The sequence below is a fragment of the Periplaneta americana genome, chromosome 16 (assembly GCF_040183065.1).
Source record: "Periplaneta americana isolate PAMFEO1 chromosome 16, P.americana_PAMFEO1_priV1, whole genome shotgun sequence".
NCBI classification, from domain to species: Eukaryota; Metazoa; Arthropoda; class Insecta; order Blattodea; family Blattidae; genus Periplaneta; species Periplaneta americana.
In genome coordinates, this window is record NC_091132.1 from 159,281,354 (window position 1) to 159,299,597 (window position 18,244).

Below are 18,244 nucleotides of genomic sequence, written 5' to 3' on the forward strand. Positions count from 1 at the left end.
CACTTGGAGCATGTCTAATCCACGTGGTAATCTTGCTGTCGACAGTTTAGAGATTGGCTTCCCAAGGAGCCAGTTCATAGGGGAAGATCTCAAACTATTAGACATATTCATTTACTCATACCCGATAAAATTGACATAAATTACACTAGCCTGCGAATTTCAACTTTGTGTTTGTTGCCTAACTAAGTAATGTGATTTTATAATATAATGTTGATGTGCTGAATCCGAATTTTCAATCCGTTTGCTTCTATCACGTCAGGTGTGTTTGCAAAATCACTTTAAATGTATTTTATAATTACGTGAATTTCATCACAAACTTTTTCATTTCACTTTTTTATTTCAAATTCAAAAGCAATATTTAAAAAACACAACTTGCTGAAATTATGTGTATGGTTGTTCATACATGTCACTAGAGTGTTTTTGCTTTGTTTTGTCTTGTTTACTTCACTATTGGCTATATAAATTAGCACAATGTATCACACAAAAAATTACACCACTTGCTTCTTAGTTGAGAAAGTCCTCCTGTTCCTCTTTCTTTTATGTTTCTCTTCAGGTATTTCACGCTTTAACATCCCACAATAATCACCAAGCATACTGATGCTCCCGTGTCCCTGGTACCTTCTTTCGAACTCCAGCAGATCCTTGTGAAATCGTTCATCTTACTCTTAGCTGAAAAATTCTAGATTTCCGGAAAAATAATCTAGCTGAGAAAACAGAAAATTTTGATACTCATCTTACAACCAAATTCCTTGTATGCTTCAACCATGTTAGCCACAATGTTTCGGTAATTAGGATCCTTGTTGCCAAGAAATTTTAAAACAACATCCATGCTGATTTCTCCTTTTCATCCATACTGTTTTTAAATGCTGCACCAGACATGTTTTCTTATGTCAAGACCATTAAATATATATCTTCTTTCAATTTGCTTCAGATAGTAGTGGAAATTTCTCACATATGTACTTAAAACAGCCTCCTTCCTTATTTAAAGCTTTTACAAGCTGTTTCATTAAGCCAAGCTTGATGTGGAGAGATGGCAGCACAACTTTAGAAGAACTCACAAGGCTTTGGCGCACAACATTCTTACAACCGACTTCCAAATTTTGTCGAGGTGGCCAGTCTTTCATAGTCCAGTGATCAACTCGTACCCTACTATCCTATATGCAAAGAATGCATGGAAATTTGGTAAAACCAGATTGTTGACCCAGCAACTTAGTAAGAACTTTGAAATCATCACAAACTTGCCAGTTATGTTCCTATAATCTAGTCGCAATAACAGCAGTTGCAAATTTGTGTATGATTTTTTGAGGATCACTGAATAGGCAATGGGCACTGAACCAAAAACGTTTCCGTTATGAAGGAGGAAATCCTTTAAACTTTGCTTGGAAGCATCAGTGAACAGTCTCCATTCACTTAGGTCATAGTTTGGAAGTCCAAGTTTTAGCATACATTCTTTCACATTACTGCAATATACAAGATTATCATCTTTGGAGAAAAAGTATTTAAAACCTATTTCATGTTGTCTGTACCAATAGAATGATGTTTGTTTAAGATTTTCTGGTCGCACAGGGATTAGTATACATTAGGCACAGGTAAAATGGCTGACCGAATAACTGAATACACGATTTGATTTTTATGTTTAGAATCGTACCCCTTCACATCACACGAACAGAAGTAGCAGTCATTACTATGGTTCGACTGCTCTCTCCAAACCATAGGTACTCCAAAAGATAGCAACGGTCTTCTCCAATTGATCAAATGACGAAGTTCTTCAGTGCATACTCTACATACTTTGTGTGGTGCCCTAGCTTTACTTTGGTCTCCAAGTTTGATTCCAAAATAGGCATGGTATGACTTTTTCACAAAATGTGTAATATTACACCTCTGCTTAGGCAATGTGTATATCCTACACAAGTTATATAACAAAAGCGGTCTGGATTATTTAGACATCCTCGATGCAACATGGTAAATACTTTCTTACTGAACTAAAAACTTTCAACATTCTACTCCACAATAAAGCTTCAAACTGATTTCGTTTCGTTTCCAGATGAAACGCAGACTAATGAAATGTGAGAGAAACTAGACGAGTTGAGTTGAGTCTCTCACCAAGGAGTGGCTGACATTTCTATCTTTCACAAATAAAAATAATGACAAGGCTGCACGTTATTTCGCCCTAACTTCCTTATGTGCTTGCACCCCCTATCTGCTAAGAAACATCCAGTGTCCTTGGTTTTCAAAATAAACACCTTAAAAATATGTTGAATACATTTGGTTTTCATATTCTAACATACTAAACCTACATATGTTAAAGTATTACAGTTTAAATGATTATGCTATAAATTGTCGTAATATATTATAAGAAAATAAAAATAACAAAAAAATGGTACGTGATAGGAACTTTTGGGCTTTGAATTTGATTTCAGCATGCTAAAAATACCCTAAAAACATTAAAACTTTGGGGGCAGGAATTTCATCGCTGACTAGTGTTATTAGAATGGAGCGACCTCTGATATCACTTCATTAACTTAAAATTTAACTACAAAACAGCAGTTTGACTGTCAAGAGACAAAAGCGAAGTATGTGGAGCTAAGATTAGAAAAACTTCAGTTTTTGCCATAGTATCATGGACAACCCCAGTCCATGCTTATCTTCTTCTTTCATATTGTTGGACAGGGAACTGTAAATGTGTAGAAAAAGTCTTTTGTAACTTGTTTTAGAATCACTGTACCTATTTTTGTCTCAGACTGCCAAAAATGAATTATGTGGAAAGATTTTTTTAATGTTTCATAGCGATAGGGATGTAAGTTCGTAATTATGCGAGTCTAAGGAACAAATCTGTGATAAAAATTAATAATAAAATAGGAAAATAAAACAATTAGATACTTGGAGTATTGACAGGCTACTGAAGATATCACTCTCTTCTCCACCAAAGTGTGCAGGATGATTTCTTCTTCATCCTTAACTTCCTTTCCCAAAAGTGGCAAACAGGCAGAGAGATTCATTGGACACAACATGCGTTCAGCAACTGATCCACTAAATCCTCAGCGTGAGAAACCACAAGCCTCACACGTCATTGCAAAGATGGCACACAGCACCGGCCTGCACCTCACATGCGTTGATTCTTAAAACCAATCCTGTAGTAGTGGTGGTAGAGGTTGCTAACAATGGGCCGGCTCGATTTCTCCATAGGTATTGACAATAGGTACACTCTGGTGGCTGTTTAGTGTACTTGGGGTTTGCCAAAGTGTCGCCATATTAGTTGTGAGTTGCTTGACGCAGACACAAAGCAAAAGTGAAATAAGGTAAGATTTTCACGTTTTTCTTTTAATTTACTAGTGTAATAAGGAAGCATTTCTGTCAAATATTAATCCTGTATAAATTTCTACAGACACTGTCTGAAAGTACGATGAATTCTCGTTATTTAGTCATATTTCCATTAAAAATTTAGTTACTGTGGACGGATACAGAGTCATGTTAAACGATGCATTGCTAGTTGCCTTCAATGAGTCAGTCTGCGTTGCTATGAATTGGCTAGTGGCCCAATGATGGAAACCATAACTACTGTTTCGAATTAGTTAACAAAGAGCCGTGCTAGCTGATTTAATACGTGTATAATGTAAACTAATGATTAGTTATACATGCATATATTATAAATATGTATGTTTTCTTTCGTAGATACCGTCAAAAATGAAATATGATTGGTGGCAGGAAGATGGTATGAGTCGTGCTTTAGCTGCAGTACGAAATGGTGACATGGGTGTCATTGAGGCTGCCAGAACATATAGTGTGTCTAGGGTAGCATTACAAAGACATTTAGCGGGCAAGAATTGTTTTGCTATTGAACATAAAAAAAAGTATAGGTATCATAGCTGATCTTCCCACAGAAGTGGAAAATGAATTTATTGCTAATGTTCTCAAATTTGAGGAAATTAGGCCTATTATGGTTTTACGCCAAGGAAATTGCGCTTGCTAGCTTTTGATATAGCCAAAAGGAACGAAATCCCTCGTATATTCAGTAAAGAAAAGAGAATCGTCGGAAAGAAATTGTATTATACATCCCGAACTTAACTTGCGTCAACCAGAGTCGACCTCTTTTGCTCGAGCTAAGGGGTTTAATAAAGAAAACATGTCACTTTTTTGATACCTTGCAGAAAATTGTTGACGAAAACCAGCTCGATTCAATGGGAGTATTCAAGGTTGATGAGACTGGTTTATAAACTGTGTAAAACAAACCTAGAAAGATGCTTGCCTTCAAAGGTAAAAGAGCAGTAGGTTTGACAGCCAGTGGCAACAGAGGTTTCTCTACTAATCCAGTTTGCTGCACAAGTGTTGCTTGTCAGTATGTTCCACTACTGATCATCTACAAACGTGCGCGTTCTGGAAAAGGAGTAGAAGATGGAGCTTCATTGGGAACAATTTTTGCTTATTATCCTGAAAGTGGATACATTAACAAATATGTATTTGTGAGGTGGTTAAGGCATTTCATCGACACTGTCCGTTCTTCAAAGGAAGGAGAAGTCTTGCTTCTTCTCGATGGACATTCAACTCATACCAGAAATCTCATCAAGCTGGCACACACTACTCTTAGGCTGCAGCCATTGGACGTGTCGTTTGTTAAGCATTTGAGTAAGCAAACCTGAAGTTGTTACCCAATTTCATATACCACGACTGTTTGGTAAAACATGTGGACTGGCGGCAACAATAGGGACTGCAGTAAATGGATTTGCAAAAACTGGAGTTTGGCCAGTCAACAGGGCCATGTTCCAAGATTGCCATTTTGTGGCAACGATGCAGTTTGAAACAGATGATGTTCCCGTTAATGAAGCTTCTACAATTGAACTTTTCAATGAGGAAATTCCAGAACCAAATTGGCCTAATACCATGAATCTAGAAAAAGGAGCAATAGCATCTGGAAGTCAAGATAGTTTAGAATGTCTTCCAGCTGATGCAACAACGTTGGCACCAAAATTGCAAGTTTCCTTGGGTGAAATCTTCTCCTATACCAAACAAAATTTCTTTCGGAAGAAGTGCAAATAAAGCTCAGGAAATGATAGTGATCATGAGCAGTCTGTACAAGCAGAGGCTGGAAGAGGTAAAAAGCGAACAACTAAAAGGAGACGTCTTGAAAATTCTGCACCAGAGAAGTCAGCTCAAACCAAACTCTCGTTTTCTTCAAATAGTTCAATGAGGTGTAATTATAAGAAGGAGTCATGGTATTGTGGCATCTGTTGCAATGGCATAAAAGGAGATATGATTCACTGTCTGTCATGCAACGAGTGGGTTCATGAGAATTGTGCTGCTGTTCCAAAGAAGCCAAAGTGTTCTATTGCGAAAACTGTGACTAAAGTTTGACAATGTTTTATAAAAGTTTCGTTTTTTTCTCATGTTAGCTGCTATAAAGAAAACTGAATTCTTGGTTTCCATTGCACGTTCTTTTTTAAGTTTTTCAGTTTTTTATTTGGTCAGCCAAAGAGAGAAGAAGGATAGAGTTTAATTGGCTTAACAATAAGTAATGGTATTTATAGTCTAATACTTCAATTATCTTGATATGTTTTGTTTTTAGGTATATAAATTGCTGTTTTGTTTGATTAGCCCTTAAACTTTCGTTATTTTTTAAATGTTTTAGTTCTGTTTAATCACACTATAGAACAAATAGGGCCTAAAGTCTTTTCTTTTTATTTCTTTAAGATCGTAAATAATTTGAGATATAACTGCTGCAGGTCGAAGCCTGTTTACAAACTGACAATGATGTATTTCATTTTCTTGTGTTAATGAAATATCTGAAGATTTTTGTAAGTGCCCTAGTGGTCTTGCTTGTGTTCGAATACACATTCTGTGGTTCCAGATGCCAACACACTACTCATATTAATGCCGGAGATATTGTGTATAGGCATTTATTTAGATGTGGGTTGTTATTTAACAATATTATTCTGCAGCTCATTCATGGAAACTACCTGGCCCAATGAAGGAAACAAGTTTCTTTCATTGGGCTGATGATGCTTACTTTTATTTTCCAAATATTTCATTAACATCGGATATTTATAACCTCTGTAGCGTAGTGAAATACAGAAGATAATATTTAAGTTTGCTTGAAAAAGGAAATAAATATTACTTTATCCGAGGATATTATATCAGATTTATTTTAAGTGGCCCATTGATAGCAACCTTACCCTATGTCTGAGAAAAGTAAAATTGGTTCCATTGGCTGATGTTTCGAAAAAGTTAAAGTGGTATATGCTTAGTACATCACCCTACTTCTTAGGAAAGCCATACTGCAGTGGCGGCTCGTGGGTATTGAATTAAGGGGGGCTGCATACAAAAATAAACCAAGCAACTTACTTTATTTAAAGATTAGTTCCATGCGCCTTATCTTGTAAGTTGTGTCTAAATGAGACGGGCTCATGTTAGTAGATTTACTGGTATTTAAAAGAATCCTGCAGGACAAAATTCCGGCATACCGGCGACGCTGATATAACCCCTGCAGTTGCGAGTGTCGTTAAATAAACCATAATTTAATTTTTTATATGCAGGTTTGAGCCTTAGAAATATCTAACTGGCGATGTTGTAGTTGGTTGTGTAATATATATACATGATACATCAATAAATGAAAAAAATAACTGAGCCAGAAATTGAATTCTGGATATTCAAGAGTACGCACCAGGGCGCTTGCCTCATTTATTGTGATGTTAGATGTTTCAGATTCCATTATGGTTTGAATACATTCTAGCAATGGTTCCTTCTTCTCATGAACAACATTTAATGTTCTTATTTTAAATTCATCTTGTTGCCCCAGCTGATGGAATTGTCTTTGAAACACATTAATCTAATACAGACTGTGTGTAGATCGAGAGAAGAAAGCAGGGATACTGGATAAATTAGCAAAAAATATGCGAGCCTTTGTATTTTGTTTAGCAGTTCTTTCCATTATGAGATTCAACTGATGGGCACTTAATTTCACATTTCTCCTGAATTGTTAAGGTACTGAACTGAATAGACTGTAAATATTGTACAGAATTAAACAGTGTCGCACTTGTTATACTCACAACATTAAAGAAAATGTATTTAAAGCAGCGCGCTACTGACAAACTGCTGCAAATTTTGCAGCGCCTGGAAACTCTGGATTCACGGCAAGGGGCGGCAGGGAGGAGGGGTAAAACTAACGCGCAAAGCATCCGAGACGACACTGGCAGCTCCAGGGGAGGAAGTGGCTTCACCCTATAGTCCTTGTCTCTGATTTCGCTCTGGCAGCACCAGGGGAGGAAGTGACTTCACTAACGATTGCGTACTTGTCATTGAGAGCGAATTTTTTTTCTTAATTCGAGGCGCTAAATAGAGACTGTATAATAAATGTTTTTCACAACATAAAACGAGACAAGAGCCACAAATGTCTGGGGGTGCTGCAGCTCCGCAGCCCCTCTTCGAAAGCCGCCCCTGCATACTGTATTTTTGGTCCAAGGAAAGTACTCATCATTTATGGAAAGACTCAATCCTGCCACTTTTTGCAACAACATATTGTATTTTCCCTGGACCAAAGATACAATATGGCGTTGCTAGAAGTGGCAGTGATATGCTGAACATGTTAAATTAACTTGGTGTAACAGTGTGTGGTATAAGTGTGTATGCAGATGCATCTTGGGATAGTATAGTATTTCCTTATGTGGAGCACAGGGCTACAACAAACAAGCACCACATTATCTTATTCCTGGCTGGTGCATCTTGGCATAATCCAAACAATATGTTGGTGTGAGCAGATATTGAAAGTTAGTTAGTTGGTGTTGTTCTGTGGATTTCTCACACTTTATCTGCCGTTATTGTGTTGGAGATACGAACGTTGGGAAAAAGTAAAAAAGATTTTGTGGATGCATAGAACAGCACTTGACCCATGCTCCTCATTTCCAGGAAACATTTATTTATTTATTTACTCTGGTGGAATTAAGGCCATCAGGGCTTCTCTTCCACACCACCAGAAATGCAATACAACTACAAGAAAATTATACATCAATGCAATTAATCTACAGTAATGTTTCTGAGTAAAGAACACACAGACACATGTATTTCCTGCTTCTATTGTTTTTATTTAATTGGTTTATATAGTATAATGCTGTATATTATACTGTATTTGTGCATATAATAGTATAGTAGGTAGGACAGTGTATGTGATATGATGTGTCTGTAGTGAGGCAACCCTCTGCTGCAGTGCGCACAGATGAAGTGTCAGAAATCTACTCCCCTTCTTTGTGACACAAGACAGCATTTTAAATTATGCACATAATTTTGTTATACAAGAGAATGTTGAATTGCAGTTTTCCTTTATTTGTAGCTGTTTATTATTACGTCATTTAATATTTTTAAATTTGCGATTATTAGCAGAGAGAACCAGTTGTTAAAAAATTAGAATGACATCACTGGATATATCAATGGATTTGCACATACGATTACTGGAATTGCGACGTGTTAACCTTACGATCAGAGATTTCAACGTTGACTATGAAGCTGAACAAGCATGTACATAAGGGAAAATTTTAATATTATAATTTCAAGTTATCATAATACATACTTATTATTAGGAATTTTACACAATACAGGTCATTATGCAATGCAGAAAGAAAGAAGGGCTGACTATTATTTGGAAATAGGCCTATGTAGATAAATTAACGTGGAACGACCTCAAGTGAAGTATTCATATCATGAAATAATGTTACTTAATTATTCTCTCTATTTACAATCCCCTAGTTACTTTCTTCTCACTATGTATGGGAGGTAACTCGGGCATGAAGTTCTACCTTGTTGATCCCAAAATGCCTTCATTGCGTGTAAAGACGACACCTTTACACTTACAACTTTGTTCAAAAACATGACGGCTTTCCCTCACATTCTTCACTACGAGCAAGAAATAAACACTTATCTCAGTTGCCAATTCTTGAAGTCATTGTCATATTTTATTTCTACCATGCGCCTAAGAGCTGAGGAGAAAATGGGAGTTTATGAGGGTTTACCAATTCTAGGAAAAAAGGCCGTCATGTTTTGGAGCAAGGCATGCCCTCACCATTATTACAATCTAAAAAGCGCCCACATTCCAGTACAGTGTCCTGAAATTTTCGCATGGTTTACATTGTGTGAATACTGGGTGAAGAACTTTTAATTGCACAACTGAACAACACAGCATGTCTTAGTAGTCTACTGTAGTGTAACGTTTATTGTTATAATTGCAACTAACAAACAATAAATTACAAAAATTGGATAAGCAATAAAAAAATCGAGCGAGTCGGGTCAAATGGTAGTCTTTGAGCCTCGTATTTGGAAGGTCCTGGGTTCAAACCCCTTGGTCAGCCAATCTGATTGAGGTTTTTTATGGTTTCACTCAATCACAAAGGCACATGCTGGATTGGAAATTTACATACCAAGATTCATGATCTCCTTAATCACCAATATCATAAACATTAAAACAAAATCTAAATCAGTTACATGAACATAAGCTATCTATAACACACAATAAAAACAGAGTCAGAACAAAAGTCCACGACCTATTGATATACCCTACACACGTGATATGACCATAGATGTTAAAGTGTATATAAATAAACTTCATAAAAAAAATTACCAACTGAGAATAAGTAAAACAGAGAAAATGTGATTATGGGATTTTTAGGTTAGGTTGGACAAATTTAATTTCAGGTAAAATTAATAATAGGACCTCAGAATGGCTCGAAATTAACATAGAAGTAAAACAGCAGTCTCTCCCTCCTTCTGTTTATAATGCACATGAATTACATTCTTCAGGAATTGAGACAAATGCGACATGGTCAGTTTCAGGTAAACAGAAATTTAAAAACAGTTTCATTGATATTTGCAGATAATCTACTTTTAATATCATCTGCAGAAAACTATTTACAATACTCAGTATATAATTTAAACATCATTGCAAAAAGAATATAACATGGAAATAAATACAGGAAGGCCTTTGGTGAAAATAACCTGTCCCTAGTAAAATATGTGTAAATGGCAAAATTTTAGAATGAGTCAATGATTTTACATATCTTGGCTACAAATTAATATTTGATCATTATTTGGATATAATAAGCAAAATTGTAAAGTACTCCAAAACTATGGAAATAATAAACAGGATAATGAAACCTTCCCTGGTACAGAAAAACTCTAGAATACGCCTTTAACAAACGTTGTATTCTGTTATGGTAGTGAGGCATGGACTTTAAGGTGGATGGATGAATGCATGAGATTTATGCAAAGAACAGCATGATATACAAAATGAGATCATAAACGCAAAGACGAAGTAATGGAAGAACTCGGTCTGGAATCAGTATTCTATTTCATACAGAAATATTAGAACTGGATGAGCCATTTGCAATGTGTGAGATCCCACAGAATTCCAAAAGCTATGCTTCACTATCAACCCCATGGGAAAAGATCTGTGGGACATCGGAAAAAGAGTTGAGGAGAAAATTCCTGGTTATTATGAGATTGTAACAGTTGACATGGCCTAACACTTGTATAGATGATGATGATGATGATGATGATGATGATGATTATTATGATGATGAAGTCAGAAAGGTAGAGGTGTTTGGGAATGCTTCTTGTTGTGCAGCAGCATAATGAAACAAAAGCATAGTGTGGTGGTTTTGGTTTTTCCACACCCATACTGCATATGCAAGGGATTTCCCACCATCGATTACAGTTAAGGGAAAATTATTACGTGCTGAAAATAAATTGTAAATATTATTCATTTTACAAAATATACTAATTTGGGGCTTTATGCCACAAAATACTGGAATATGCTACATTACATGCTCAATAGTCCATTATAGGGGAATGTCTTGTGGTATCGGACAGCAGCTGGTATCGGACAAACTCAGTTGCCAAACAGGTGCTGCCATAAGCGGGAATAGGAAGTAACTAACAGGTCCGGCTGCATGCTGTTCGCCACATTTAGTCCAGCTTTAGCGTTGTTTGTGTGTGGTTAATCCTTTTGTTGTTGGTGTTGTATGTAGCCCTGCACGGAGTTAAATTTGTCAGCAAGTTTCTGGAGTAAAAGTAAGTCGAGTTAGATTTTAAGCACACTGATTGAAACAACATATTTTACTCTATAAACTATAGTGTTAAAATCCCTTGAACTTCAAAGCTGCTCCTTTCAGACATTTATTTGTTACTGCGCGTCATTCAGGTGGTATCGGACAATAAAGTGGCGGGCAGTATCGGACAGTGAAGGTCGTGATCCATGCATTGATAATAATGGCTCTGCATTTTATTTCAGGAAAAAAAATGGGAAAAATAAGAGGAAAATGGGAAGAAGAAAACATGGTATCGGCTGTACATAAAGTACGTAACAAAGAAATGACAATAAGAGAAGCAAGTGTTCGTTTTAATGTACCCAGAAGTACTTTAGGATATCGAATTAAAGTTCTTGAAGATGGTAAGGTAATCCCATTGAAATCATGTACGGCCAATAGTGGGACTTTTCAGAGAACTTTTACTGACGAGCAAGATGCCGACTTGTACAATCATATAAAGACAGCCGCTCATGCCACTAAATAAAAATGAGTTTTTAAAACTTGCGTACCAGTTTGCAGAGAAACTAAAAGTTGTTCATCGTTTCAATATGATAAAAATGATGACCGGGAAGGAATTTTATTACGAATTCATGAAGAAACATAAAGATCTGAGCTTAAGGATGGCAGAATCAACCAGTTTACAGAGGGCAGCAGGTTTCAATAGAGAGCAAACAGACAGAATTTTTGATCAGCTAAGTGATCTAATGGGGAATATTCGTACAGAGCATCAATAATATTCAATGCAGATGAGATTGGTGTGTCTTGTGTCCACATCAATCAGCTCAAAGTTTTGTCACTCAAAGGAAAAAAACAAGTGGGAAAACTAACATCTGGAGAGAGGGGTAAGAATGTTACTGTCCTTTCAATAAATGCTTCCGGTGATCAGTACAGTCCACCATTGTTTATCTTTCCACGTGTGAGAGTTGATAATGACTTAACAAAAGATGCACCAGTGGGAAGTGTTTTTGATGGCCAGCCAAGTGGGTGGATCACAAAAGAAGGCTTCCTCAAATGGATGAAAAGTTTTGTAGACAAAGTGAATCCATACGAAAAAAGCCCTGTTCTTTTGATTGTGGATGGGCATGCCAGCCATAAGGATCTGGATGTGGTTTTGTACGCAAAAAGCATCATGCTCACATGCTTAGCCTACCACCCCATACTACCTGCAAATTGCAACCGCTTGATAGAGTTGTGATGAAACCTTTCAAGAATGCTTATAAAGAAGCATGCTCTTTATGGATGAGAAAATATCCTAATCTGAAAATTGGTCTCAAGGACATAGCTGGATTGGTAAACCCTGCTCTGCATTTCGATCTTTGGCACCTCCTCTCATTATATTGTACTGGTGTGTTGTAAAATCTGCCTCCAGGAAAAGCGCCAACGCTTCTTCTTCATCATAGCATCTTGTAACAGAGCTACTAGTTGATGCCAATGTCCAGCTTTTTCTAATTTTGAAAGCTCTAGTAGATGTTTTATTCATCTCCTCTAAAAGCCTAGCATGGTCTTCACTGCCAGACTCGCAATACTTCATTTTTGCAGCACTTTCTGCAGATTTTCTTACATTTTCAATTTTTCTACGCTTAGACCTACTACTGTTCCCCCCAAACTCTGCCTGTGGTCTTCTTCTTTTCTGTAGAGTAGGTTTCACAACATTTAAACCACATACAAACTCTTAATCTAACCACTGTTCATTGTTTTTAAAAAATCTATCACTCATCCTGTTCGATTTATCGAGTCTGCAAAACAAATTACTGAAAAAACGGGAAAAATGTCTTTCTAACAATTTAATTTGATCGTAGGAGTCTTCTATACCGATTTTTGTAATAAGAAACTGCAATACTACGTCTTCCTGTTTTTCACTACTGCTTATTTCCTTCTATAAATCATCTAACAATTCCTTCCTTTTGCAACGGTACTCCATTCTGAGACCAAAACAAATGACGAAAAATTTGTTAATTTTAACTTTTCTAACTATTTGATAGCCAAATTGAACATAGTTTTGCTTTAGAGAAGAAATTAACTAATACTGAGAATATTCGTATTTTAGACGATTAATTTGAAATACGCCAATAAATATATTTATCTAAATCTTATCAAAAGGGGCAAGTATGGGCAGTTTTACCTTTCGAGATCATTAAGTAAACATGTCAGACTACACATTGCTCAAGGAAATAACAAGGGGCAACGTGAGGCAATTTTTGTTAGTCTGCATGAAGACCGAACTTAAGGAATCACAAAATAAAATTGTACATAATATGGTTGGCGGCCAGGTAGCTCAGTTGGTAGAGCAACTTGCTACGGACTGGAAGGTCCGGGGTTCGATCCCAGGTGGTGACAGGATTTTTTCTCGTTGCCAATCAGAATGGTCCCAATGTTCACTCAACCTCCTATAAAATTGAGTACCGGGTCTTTCCTGGGGGTAAAAGGCGGTCAGAGTGTGGTGCCGACCACACCACCTCATTCTAGTGCCGTGGTCATGGAAAGCATGGGGCTCTACCTCCATGCCCCCAAATTGCCTTCATGGCATGTTACAGGGATACCTTTTTTTTACATAATATGGTTACGTGTCCTTAGCCAAGCATAATATACTTAATCATTATAATAATAACAACGTACTCTTAATTCAAAAACATAACTCTAGCAATCTATAAGACTTACCTGAAATTCAACCATAGAAGCACAAAAAATAATACCGGTAACTGAAATTCTGATTGAAAAACACACAGCCACAACACAGCAAAAACGACACTTGATGCACTAGCTTCAAAGGTTCGAATACAACTGCATAGAATCAGACCTGCTACGAGGTTGGCTGTTTTATGACCGCCAGACCTTGGAGATAGTTGGGGTGTATTGTGAACACCATAAAACTAAAAATGGAAAAATTATTTTTGGCCAGCTTTTGAGTCTCTTGGAAACACTGTGAAATGTGGCGACAATTAAGCATTGTGGTCACATTTTCCATTTATTTTATATCTTTTTATTAGGTTATTTTGCGATTCTGTATCAACATCTTAGGTTATTTAGTATCTAAATGAGGTGAAGGTGATAATGCCAATGAAATGAGTCTGGAGTCCGGCACCGATAGTTACCCAGCATTTGCTCACTTTCATTCTATTTACTTATCTTTTATTATAAACCATGAAGTCATTACGACATAAATATGGAATTTATTATTAGTGAAGCTACAAGATCTCGTACAATTAGTTAACACAAAATGAACACTTTCAGGAATATCTGGTTTTCTAAAAAATATTCTTTTAAATATACATATAAGCATGGATGAATAAAACAACCACAATGAAAATTTAACTATTGGATTGTTAAAATGTGTGTTACAAATGTAACATCAATAGGTTATAGAGAATAACCAAAGTCCATATTATAAAATATGATGCCATGGTTAAATGCAAAAACTAATAAAGTATTTTCTTGATAGTAACAGTGTATATGTTATAAGTGCGTAGAACAGTTTTAATGGTTAGGCCTACTCAAAACAGTTAACATAATTTAAAACTAAGGTACACAGTGTATAATATAAATATCCTGAGTATCTTCATCAATATGCAGTCTGGTTGTACATGCTGTGTTACGTAACGTGATTGTGTTGTTTCATTTTGGATGATAAATTTGAGGAGAAATCCTGCAACCACAATAAGGGAAGATTTTTAGAAAAATTTAAGTATGAATACATGAACCATGAAAGGGAGCGAAACTTGTTGCCCGATGAAACAGGTTAACTGTTCCTTCACTATAGATACGGGTTTGTTTACATGCGCGTAAAAGTAGTCATGTTCAGCTGTGAAGAGGGATAGGCAGAGACAACAGATTTCTGCATAATGACATGAAGCGTGGATTGAATATCGTAATTTATAATAATGTAGGGGAGTCGGTAGACAAATTAATTAACCATTTTAGCTTGGACTTAAAGACTGAAATATAATAATTATTTAAACTTGTGCTTCAGAAAATTGAAAAATATGAGTTACATTATTCATATTTATTGTTCGTAAATTTAAATGACTTATTCAACACAGCAAATATTGTACAGATAAATGCTAATAATGTTAATGCACTCACAGAAAGGGTCAAAACAACGAGTTACTTCAAGGATATAAAAAGTAGTCCTACTGATTGCGGTGTAACATTTCTTACTTTGAAAGAAATAGTTCTGAAACAATCAGAAATAGTTGAAACGTATCTGGGTTCCTTGTGAATCTGTTCAATAAATTGATGTATGAAACCTTTATTATCATTATTTTGACGCCTACTGGGTAATAAAGGGTTATTTTTTCACGTAAGCAATCTCTTACCCTTTATACGAAATTATTGCGATTATATCTTACAACTAATTAGAGATAAAACGCAAAATATAATATTTTTATCACGATTTTTTTTTCTAAATTAATACGGAATTCTATGGTCTCTAGCCTATGTTGTAAGTTACTCGTCGCAATTGATAACGCGTCGTCAAGTAACGAATTTTAAAAAAGTTACTCATAGACTGCAACACAAAGCAAGTAAATAGCGAACAACTAAGGCACGGTAGTTCATTCGGGCACGACCCACGCTGCTTTCTTTGTACACAGTAGAGGAACTGTAGAACATAGTTAACCTAAAACCACTCGCCTCTTTTCCATCGGGCACTAAGTTTCGCTTCCTGATATAATTAGTGGCAATAATGTGTTTGTGGCGCTATCAACACTAAATAACAATATAAAACAGACTCTTAACTTAGAAGTTGGCAACATATTTTATGTCGATTATAACAACAATACATATCGATAGTAGCATTCATACCATTCAACCAATAAGGAGATTGTCCCCTATAATGCATCTGTTAAGATATTTGTAATGAGTTTAATTTGGTATCAGTAATGCTCTAAGCATCCGTTGTTTTCCTGGCGTATGGCGGTGGATTCTTGATGTTGGAGAAGATTACTTCTGAGCACTGCAACAGCGTGACTATTCGAAAATGTATATTTTTTTACTTTAATTCAAGTGTTGCCATTAATTTTCGAATGACACATGTACGTAGAAATTTTGCGTGTGAATATCAATTTCATTGAAGGTTGTCGGAATATGTGACTGCAGACGGATACTACAACTCCTATAACACAGGTTATGAAATAAAAGTATAATTAACTGTGCGCATGCTATAATTAATCGAAGTTACAGGTGTATGAATTAAAATGAGCGGAAGGTTACGGATTGATAATGACGCAATCTACGCCGGCCGTGCAAACATGTCTGATGAGCGTATTCTTGGCTGGGAGCCAAGCTGAATTCTTTGTACTTAATTTGCTTGGAGATAGGTTGCAAGCATTTATATTTCAAACTTTTTGTCACACTGAAATTCATGAAAAGATACGCTATACCTGTATCTCTTCCCTTCTTAAAGGAATTTTACGTACATTCTGTAAGTCAGCCGTGGCGAGAACGTGACTCGCGAGACATTGTGGCTCGCAGTGATAGCTGTGCATTTTGCTTCTAACCTCTACGCCAACCCCCACCCTCTCACTCACTGGAGTCAAACTCCGTTCCGTTTGTATTTGTCTCTGACCTGCGAGTGGCATATGTCTCTCTCGAAACCATGTACGAAAGTTCCAAGTAGGATGGGAGGACGCATTTTTTTGCTGTCAATATGATGAAAATATTAAATGTATGATTTGTTCATAAGTATTACGAGGAAAATGGTTGTATAACATAAAACGGCATTATACTACATGTTACTGATGAAACATTAAAAAGTTAAGTGTTATTGTTGTTGTTGTTATCATCATCATCATCATCATAATCATCATCATCTCTGTACGTCGACCCTTTTTCAGCAGATGTACGAATAATGCTGTTAGCTCTTCAATTTGAACTCATTGATTTACTATGTGATGTCAAATGAAAGCTAGATGTAAGGACTTGACAAATTAATGTTGAACTTTCAAATCTTTGCCAAAAAATAAATATCCGAAGCTTCGTTCTTTCGCTTGCTCTGTTGAAGCCATGTTCACTACAACTTACGTTTGTGAAAAATTATTTTCAACAATTAAAATAGTAAAAACCAAATTTAGATCACGACTGACAAATACCTTCGTGATCAACTACGACTGACAGTAAGTGACATAATTCCTGATTTTGAAACTTTGTCGCGGAGACATTTTGAAGACAGTTAATTTTAGTTTGTTATATTGTTCATTTTGGAAATATAAAAATTGGAGATTTATCCTTCGAAGAGGTGGAAAAATTCAAATATCTTGGAGCAACAGTAACAAATGTAAATGACACTCAGGAGGAAATTAAACGCAGAATAAATATGGGAAATGCCTGTTATTATTCGGTTGAGAAACTTTTATCATCTAGTCTGCTGTCAAAAAATCTGAAAGTTAGAATTTATAAAACAGTTATATTACTGGTTGTTCTATATGGTTGTGAAGCTTGGACTCTCCTTTTGAGAGAGGAACAGAGATTAAGGGTGTTTGAGAATAAGGTTCTTAGGAAAATATCTGGGGCTAAGAGGGATGAAGTTACAGGAGAATGGAGAAAGTTACACAACGCAGAGCTGCACGCATTGTATTCTTCACCTGACATAATTAGGAACATTAAATCCAGATGCTTGAGATGGGCAGGGTATGTAGCACGAATGGGCGAATCCAGAAATGCATATAGAGTGTTAGTTGGGAGACCGGAGGGAAAAAGACCTTTGGGAAGGCCGAGACGTAGATGGGAAGATAATATTAAAATGGATTTGAGGGAGATGGGATATGATGGTAGAGACTGGATTAATCTTGCTCAGGATAGGGATCAATGGCGGGGTTATGTGAGGGCGGAAATGAACCTCCGGGTTCCTTAAAAGCCAATAAGTAAGTAAGTAAGTAAGTGATATTGTTAATTTATTGTTCATTTCTTTCTTGTTACACGTACTAAACATTAGTTTGTAGTCTTGTACTGTATAAAATTATATTTAAGTGCTTGACGTAAGGAAAATGAAAATCCGTTAATAAGTAAGACAGTTGCTTCACTTCCCCTTCAGGTGTCCGCCCCCTTCCATAGGTGCTATGCACGTTGCAGGTTACACAGTGGTTCGGCGCAAGATTACATTTTCGCCACCGCTGCTATAAGTAATGCAAACACAAAATAAGAACAAGGTACTAACTGCACCTTTTACAGAATAAAGAAGAGCTTGA